At 38.9% G+C, this 8,070-nt stretch overlaps 1 protein-coding gene across 5 annotated transcripts in view; it reads right to left on the bottom strand.

Annotated features, from left to right (window-relative positions):
* Window positions 1-8,070, bottom strand: part of DOCK9 (dedicator of cytokinesis 9) — a 239,202-nt gene that overhangs the window by 119,352 nt on the left and 111,780 nt on the right. The gene's annotated exons all lie outside the window — the stretch shown is intronic.

Below are 8,070 nucleotides of genomic sequence, written 5' to 3'. Positions count from 1 at the left end.
CGGTGCCTGAACGAAGCATATTTGTATACCTAACCCTTAACTGTACCCCACAATATCATAATAAAAAATATTGATTAAAAAAAAAGACTATGGAGTCAGAATAAAATGTCCTCTGTCATCTGCTACTTTCTCCAAAGACATGAGTCACATCTCAGCACTTGATGGGGCCCTGACAGCCACAGTCGAAAAGGCATCTTGTCTTCTCTGCTGGTGGCTGAACAAGGTCTATTATTACATTTCTAATCAAGGATAATGAGTATCTAAAGTATCTTCTTCTAATTTTCTCAGTCATGCAGTTGTTATAGATCCTTAGGAATGATCTAAACTACCATGACTATATTTAGCCAACCGTCTTTGTCGAAATGAAATGACCACCAGAATGCTAACAAAGAAACTGGGTCCTAGTTTAGTCATTAACTAGCTGTGCCAGCTACTTAGCTTCCCGGGATTCCTCTTTTATTGCTCAGGAAAAGTGCTGAACAAGATGATGGCTCAAGTCTCTTGCCACACAAAGCTTACCCTGATGCTATCAATGGGAGGCTGTGGAGGTGAAGGGGCATTCCTACAACCCTTCTGTTCATGCTTCCAGAGCATGAAAGTGTGTGCCCGCAGCTGAGGCAGGCCATCTCCACATGTGGGATGGGACCACTTCATTTTACTCCCTTTTGCCCATTGCCTTTTCTCAATTCTCACAACAAAGGAGCCAGAACATGTGCAAGTGGGATCTACTTAACTGAACCCAAAGAATCTGCTTTCTATTATATACTGCCTGTAACATTTCTGAACAAAACCATCAGTACTAGGTGCTGCAAGCTACCACCAGCAGAAACATATTCTACTTCTGAATCATCTGCTTGAGCCCTTCAACAAAGGCAAATACTGTACTGTGATCTCAGATGCCAGAGCACAGCCATGGGTTCCTGATGTAGATGCAGTTCCTTGTGCCTTTCTGAAAGATGCTTGTTCTGTCAAGTTGACTGTGCTAGGAGATGAGAAATGAATAAAGCAAGAACAACTGCTATGAGCTCCATGTAATTAGAGGACAAATAGGAATGCAGACATATTAAAAGAAGTCAACTACAAGCCAAAACAGACACAAAGCATTCTGATGTTGCCACTGAAACCAAACAAATATATTTTTCACTAGAGAAAAAGCTAGTGTTTATTGATAATAGCCAACATCTACCTGGTAGATATTATCCTACGTGCCCATTTAAATTCTATATGACCTTGGGAGGCAGGTACTAATATTATCCTTGATCATTAAAAGAGAAGATATGAAGGTATATGGTTAAGTATTTGCCCAGAGTTCCACAACAAGAAATAGAAGCCTGGCTTCTAACTCAGGCTGTCTGGTTTCAGAGCCCAGACTCTTAACTATTATTAAACAAACCAACAAACAAAATGTCAAGAATATGGACAGGCAAGCAGAGAGGAAGGAACCCCAAATGGCAAATGAATATATGAAAATATGAAAAAAATCACTATTAACCAGTAAAATCTAGACCTATTAACCAGCAAAATCTAAATTAAAGCATGGTAAAAACCCATTTTACATTCCTCTAGTGAGGATACAGAGAAATAGGAATGTGAATTGTTATAATCTTTTGGGACAGAAGCCTGATAATATAGAAAGCATTAAAAACACAATAATCTTTGACCTAAAAATTCCCCTTTGGGGAATGTCTCCTACCAAAATAAGAGAACAAATATTTAATGCCATGTTGTTTATTGTGCACTGTTTGTAGAGGCTGTAACTGAAAACAACCTAATTGTTCATTAATAGGGAGATGACAATAAATCGTACAATATTCATAGTTGGAATATTATGCAACTTAGTTTAAGGTGGATTATAAGCTCACTAAAAAAATACTACACCAAAGACTACATAGTTGAGCACTTTTCCAAGTGACAGAAACCAGCTCTGTCCTTAAAATAACCTGTGGTCAGTCTATATTGCAGCAGTAGGAAGAGCAGACTGGCTTTTCCCCAAACACCCTGTTGCCACCTCCCTGCCCACAGCCTGTTGATGACTCTGGGTTCAGTGAAGAGAATGAGAGAAAAATGGAGAGAAAACAGACAATGTCAGAGCCATTCTCTGTAGAAACTGGCTCAGAAGTCAAGGAAGAGATTGACTCATCTATAACAAAGACTGTTCCCCCACCCCAGCCCATCCCGTAAACTCTAAGTTCAGTCACACCCTGACAATGTTTTCTTCTTTGTCTTAAGAAACAGTTATGCAGTAGGTCGACACTGGGGTGGCCCTGAGACTCCAACTCAAAAATAGAAATTAAAAAAAAAAAAAGAAGCAGTTATGGACCAAATGCTCAACAGTTTCCAGAAAGTATGCTGTAGGTTTTAGGCAGATTCTGTCTGTGGCTTACATTTATTTGTGAGCAGATAAAACAATCTCAAGTCAAAGACTATGGTCAACAACATCTTATTTTGAGGATGAGTTATCAGAAAAATATTGTGTATTCCTATTCCTGTTGGAACAGGAAGACTTAGCAAAATCTTTGAGGTCTGAATATGTACTCTTTAATTTATTTTCATTACTTCCAAGATATGTAACTCCCCAGGTATTCACCTGTATCACCAAGCTGTAATAAAGCATTAGAGAGTAAACAGGCCCAGAAATGTCATGCCAGCTGACCTCACAAACCTAACGCTAGCCAGTTCCTTTGTACTATACTGCAATGATACCATTTTCTGAACTGGGACATAGAAAAGGAAGCACTTATTTACAGACTTGGTTCTGAAAATTCCGAAAAAGGTGTCTGCGAAACCACCTGGATTCTGACAAGTTCTGCTGAGCTTGGCTCATGATCCTTACTTCAATAAGACTATAAAGTCTGAGACACATACTTTCTCCTGTGTTCAACTGTGGAAGGCTCACCCAGAAAGATAAGTTCATTCTCTAAAAAGAAGTTATAAGAGAACAGAATGTAAGTAAATGTGGATAAACATGAAACTCTGCTTCTCTCATAGAACCACCTGGGGACACCAAATTGAGAGGAAGCTGCCAATTTTTGAGTACAAAAAAAGCTCAAAGACAGAAAAACTGGAAAAAACATAAGGTGGGAACGTGAGGGTTTTCTTCGTACTACCTTTACACTAGGAGGTGACATATATGCTCCAATGTCATAAGATAAAGATGGCCAGAGAAATAAATTATTAAATAACTACTAATGGTTTACAATCTGATCATATTACCACTTGGCTTTCTAGAGAAGAAACTAATGAACTTGAACTACAGTTTGTATATTTAACAGAAGTATTTATAAGACTGATGCTATATATCCTGCTATATTTACAACAAAAATTCTTTGGCTCCATATTAGACAATAGAAGGAAAAGGACAGGTTTTAGGTTAGATACAGTGTGTTCCCTAAAATGAAAACAATAAAGATGTTCAGAACTAAACGTACAAACATAAGCTCCAAGAATATACAAAATATTCTGAAAACTTAAGTCCCTATCACTCATACCATAAGGAATGGGCTCTTCCATAATATTCCAGAATGAGACATCGGTTATTCTGAATTAAAACAACTTCCTGTTGGTCATATCCTGTTTGGCTCTGTCTCAGGCATCGTGGAAAACAAAAGCTGGGGCAACAGGATGAGGGGGGCAGAAAGAGGAGTTGACCAGAGACCAACATGATATTAAATGACACCTTCAGCCACCTTCTGCCCTCCTCCTTTCTCGGCATCATACTTAACTGTGGCCCAGCCTCCCAGCCTGACCTTTCTTGCACCTTCCTTCCCTGGTATTGACCTCTTTTCTCTTCATCCCGACTTTTCTCTTCATCTCTCCTCGCACAGCTCTCCCCGATCCCACTCCCTACAGACTTCAGTCTCCATTCTGTAACCATGAAATCCATGCCTCCTAAAATAAGATGACCAACAGTTACTCGTCAACTTCTCTGCCCTCTCAACAGGTACAAATAATTCCCTCCCCAGATACACTAGAGGGATGATAAACAGCCAGAATCACACTCTTGCTCAGGGCCCTGGATTGTGGAGGGACCAAGATTTGGGCACAGGTCTTCTCTTAGTGCCTGGGCCCCTCACAATGACACCACTGAGTAGGCCATTAAGGCAAAGCCCAACACAGCTCCCAACACGCCTGAGGGCAGCAGGCTGAGTGAAAGGCACTACAAGTCGATTTTCTTCATTCTTTCTCCCTTCAAAAAATTACCTCCTGTCTCTTTCTACCTTCTCCAATAAAAGAGTTTTTAAAACACCTGAGAGCTAGGGGAACAAAAACAAAACAGTAAAGCCTCTAATAGTGATGTGTTTTTCAGGTGTTGTCATGATCCACAGTAAGAAATATGTTATAATATTCTCAACACAAAGATAAATGTTTGATAGGATGGCTATCCCAATCACCCTGATTTTATCATCGCACATGGTATTCAGATATCAAAATATCCCAGGAACCCCCAAAATATGTACAACTGTTATATGTCAATGAAAACAAACATATATAATAGCACACTAAAAAAAGGTATGATTTACATAACGACGCAGTACAGATGCATGCTATAAATTTGAAATGATATCTATCATTATTAAAGGCAGTGTACTTTCCACATTCTCTTCAATTCTATTCCATTTACATTTTTTTTAAATGTGGGTCACATAACGTTTAGTTAAAGAAGCCTGAATAAAGAGTACAAACTGATTCACAAAATAGTCAAAACTAACTGATGATGAAGGAGGCCAAAATAATGGGGGTATCTATCAGCTGGGAGGGCACACAGGACAGTCTGCTAGAATGCTGGGAGTGCTCTAGACATCAATCTAGGGGATAGGTAAGTCACTGTACAAATGTGAACTCCATCAAGCTGCCCAATTCATGCTTGAGCATTTTGCTCTATGTAAATCATACCTAAGTAAAAAAAGGAACACCAAAAATAAAAACAAAATAAAACGTAAGAAGTGAGTATTGAAATTGATTAAACTGATTTCACGAGCTAAAATGGCTTCGGCTAACTCGGTTGTAACCCACAGTCTAAAAATACTTCTAAATATGTTACATTTTTTAAAAACAATAAAAACTTAAGTTAAAAAAATATATACTTATAAAAAATATATGTACACACATGGGTACGCATGTGTGTATGTACAAATACCACGGTGCCAAAAAATGTATACACATTTTAAGAGATGTTATCTATGTATCACTTCTAGTTCACCAGAATCAGAAGTGTTTGGATGCTGATGGTAACCACTTTGAGCACTTCTAGTAATTGCAGAAGTCAAATGTGACTTGCATTCATCTTTTGTATTGGTATATTGAATATTTGAATTTTAATACAGCTTTTCCTTTCTTAAAATGTGTATACTTTTGGGGGCACCCTCTGTATATATGTATGTATATGTGTATGTAAACATAAAATCTCCCTGGGTCTTAGGCTCAAGCAGTACGTACTGAATATTATACTGGCCAAGCAGTGAGAGAAGACAGGAGGGAACAACTCCTGTATGTCTTCATAGGAAAAAATACAGATTTATAATTCATCAACATTAGGCTCAAATAATATGAGTCTTCTCCTCAGTAACCATCCTCTTCACCCAATAACAGAAACTTACTCACTGAATTCTAGATTTCATCACACATATTATCTGCATCAACAAACTAAAACCCAAACAGGTTCAAACATTTTGTTTTGAGAAATTATGAATCCCCAAACATCTGGAAACAAAAAAGCAAATCTCAAAGTATGATACATGGAGGTTCATAACACAAAAATACTAACACACAAGTCAAAGCTCTTTCCAGACTGGGAGGAGGTGGCAATAGTGGCACTAAAGTTAGCTTTAATAGGCAGGTGCTAAAATGATACTGTGGTAACAGACAAGTCCTAAAGAAAAACAATGCTCTAAAGTCCTAACCAGGGAGGGAGACTTTATATTTGAAAACAGTCGTGTTGTCTTAAAGTAAAGGTCAATGCTGAATGTTAGTCTATTTATAATCCTATATAGATAAACCATGTTTCTATTATAGTACTTAAGATGTGGGTGTTTAGGGTCACCATTTCACTGTATTACCAAAAAAAGAATAGAAAAGGCAGAAACAGAGTAAATGTAGAGGGCTAGAAGACAAAGATATTCTCTCATTTAAAAAAGAACCATTCTTAGACGCACGCAAGGAGACAAGTACAAGGATAGTCACTGTAGCGTTGTTTATAATAGAAAAAATGAAAATAATAGGACAGCTAAAATAAAATGTCTATACAGTGCAATAAAAGGGGCAGACTAGATCCATCTACAAACTCAGATGGTTCTCAAAAAGAAGGCTGAATTCTCAAATGTTTTAAAGCAAGTGCAGAATAATACACACAGTATGCTAGCATTTATATAACAGTTTTAAACATGAGGGGAACCTCCCAAAACAGAATTTATTTATAAAAAATTGTGTATTTACCCTTACATGTTTAAACTTCAGTTTCAAAGTACTTTCAAAGTACTCTCTATTTAATATAATACACCTATTGAGACAATTTTCCACTGCACAAAATAGATTTAAAAAAAAATTTTTTTTTATTTCAATAGCTTTAGAGGCTACAAATAGTTTTTGATTAGGGCTTTACGTGTATCCTCCATCCCGTCTGTGAACACTGTGAAATACTATTCAGTCATCAAAAAGAATGAAACAATGTATTTTGCAGCAACTTGGATGGAATTGGAGAACATTATCCTAAGTGAACTAACTCAGGAACAGAAAACCAAACACCACAACATCTCACTTCTAAGTGGGCGCTAAACTAAGGATCCACAAAGACATCAACAACGGTATAATGCCAGGCTCGTGGCTCAGCCTGTAATCCCACGCCTTTGGGAGGCTGAGGTGAGGGGATTGCTTCAAGGCTGGGGTTCGAGACCCGCCTGGGCAACTTGGCGAGACCTCATCTCTACAATAAATCAAAAATTAGCCGGGCGTGGTAGTGTGCGCCTGTAGTTTCAGCTACTTGGAAGGCTGAGGCGGAAGGATCGCTGGAGCTCAGCAGGTGGAGGCTGCGGTGGCCAGGAGCAGCCACTGCACTCCAGTCTGGGCAACAGAGACTCCAACTCAAAAAAAATAATAATAATAAGAAAAAGTAAAAACAAAACAAAACAAAACAAAAAAACCCCACCTTACCTAGCAGGGTAAGCTTGTGCTAAAAGGGGCCTGCCCTCCAAAAGATAATTCTGGATTATTGGGGGGCACTCCCCATACAAAATCACACCATATATATCATGATGATAAGTTTATTTGTAAAGACACAAAAACAAAATGGAAGTAAAACTTATGATACTGCTTGCTTTCGATTGCCATTGTAGAAAAAAAAAAGAGAATGGGAACAGTACAATATTTAAAAAGAACAACTATAATGAATGCTTTATCTCTTTCAAAAAAATATGGAGGTTAAAAAGACAGCATCATAACAGAGATTGAATCTGGGTGGGGGCAGTATGGTTGCTTTGTACTCCTTTGTGCTTTTCAGTAACTTTTGAGTTTCTCAAAATTGTAAAACATAGGTATAGCTTTTTGTCCCCCATTGAGAGCGACCCAGAAACAATGTCCATAACTCAGGCAAGCCCTCTTTGGTACAGTGGCAAGATTACCACGTCTATCCTCTTGGGAACTGTGTCTACTAACTTGACTGTGGGAGAGCACATATGTTAACATAAGAAGTACCATGTTATTATGAGAACACATACTGTGCATTTTGGCTCTTTCGTCAATACTTGTGGTGCCGTATTAAATATTATTAGGAGCCGGGCTCGGTGGCTCAGCCTGTAATCCCACGCCTTTGGGAGGCTGAGGTGAGTGGATTGCCTGAGCCCGCGGGTTCGAGACCCGCCTGGGCAGCGAGACCTCATCTCTACAATAAATCAAAAAATCAGCCAGGCGTGGTAGGGCATGCCTGTAATGCCGGCTACTTGGAAGGCTGAGGCGGAAGGATCGCGGAGCCGGGCAGGTCAAGGCTGCGGTGGCCGGGAGCGGCCACGGCACTCCGGTCTGGGCGACCGAATGAGACTCCAACTCAAAAAAATATATATATATATTATTAGGGAAAAA

This window comes from Carlito syrichta, unplaced genomic scaffold, assembly GCF_000164805.1.
Source record: "Carlito syrichta isolate Samal-C Ts95f unplaced genomic scaffold, Tarsius_syrichta-2.0.1 Scaffold313642, whole genome shotgun sequence".
Taxonomy (NCBI): domain Eukaryota; kingdom Metazoa; phylum Chordata; class Mammalia; order Primates; family Tarsiidae; genus Carlito; species Carlito syrichta.
The sequence above is the reverse complement of the archived record's forward strand: the minus strand, read 5'-3'. Positions and strand labels throughout refer to the sequence as shown.